Below are 1,163 nucleotides of genomic sequence, written 5' to 3' on the forward strand. Positions count from 1 at the left end.
CATCATGGTGTGGGGAGCGATCTCCTACACTGGCCGTACACCACTGGTGATCGTCGAGGGGACACTCAATAGTGCACGGTACATCCAAACCGTCATCGAACCCATCGTTCTACCATTCCTAGACCGGCAAGGGAACTTGCTGTTCCAACAGGACAATGCACGTCCGCATGTATCCCGTGCCACCCAACGTGCTCTAGAAGGTGTAAGTCAACTACCCTGGCCAGCACGATCTCCGGATCTGTCCCCCATTGAGCATGTTTGGGACTGGATGAAGCGTCGTCTCACGCGGTCTGCACGTCCAGCACGAACGCTGGTCTAACTGAGGCGCCAGGTGGAAATGGCATGGCAAGCCGTTCCACAGGACTACATCCAGCATCTCTACGATCGTCTCCATGGGAGAATAGCAGCCTGCATTGCTGCGAAAGGTGGATATACACTGTACTAGTGCCGACATTGTGCATGCTCTGTTGCCTGTGTCTATGTGCCTGTGGTTCTGTCAGTGTGATCATGTGATGTATCTGACCCCAGGAATGTGTCAATAAAGTTTCCCCTTCCTGGGACAATGACTTCACGGTGTTCTTATTTCAATTTCCAGGAGTGTATTTACGAAATTTCAGTCACGAATTTTCTCTTCCGAATGCGAAAAATTTTTGTTGAGCCCAACCTACATAGGCAGGAATGATCATCAAAATAAAATAAGAGAAATCAGAGCTCGAACAGAAACGCTTAGGTGTTCGTTTTTCCCGCGCGCTGTTCAGGAGTGGAATAGTAGGTAGATAGTATGATGAATGATTGTGGTTCGATGAACCCTCTGCCAAGCACTTAAATGTGAATTGCAGAGTAATCATGTAGATGTGGTATTGGTTTTGCTTGACTTTGTGCTGTTTTTTTTTTCTTTTGAAAGATGAAAGAATAGTCAGAGGGATAGCAGAAGAAGCAGGAAAACGAAGACTGCAAGTGACAACACTAACAGTGGATGATACATAAAGAGTGTCGGTGTGGGGTGGCGGAAGTGGGGGTGGGGGAGAGGGACACAGAACACAGTGCAGTCGTTGCCACAATGCAGAAATGGAGTGATGTGTCTGACGTTTATCGTCCAAACGGTCATCATCAGTGGCTTTTGGGCCAAGGGTGTATTCAACAGCGAAGTTTGTAAACTGCTC

This window comes from Schistocerca nitens, chromosome 5 (assembly GCF_023898315.1).
Source record: "Schistocerca nitens isolate TAMUIC-IGC-003100 chromosome 5, iqSchNite1.1, whole genome shotgun sequence".
Classification (NCBI taxonomy): Eukaryota; Metazoa; Arthropoda; class Insecta; order Orthoptera; family Acrididae; genus Schistocerca; species Schistocerca nitens.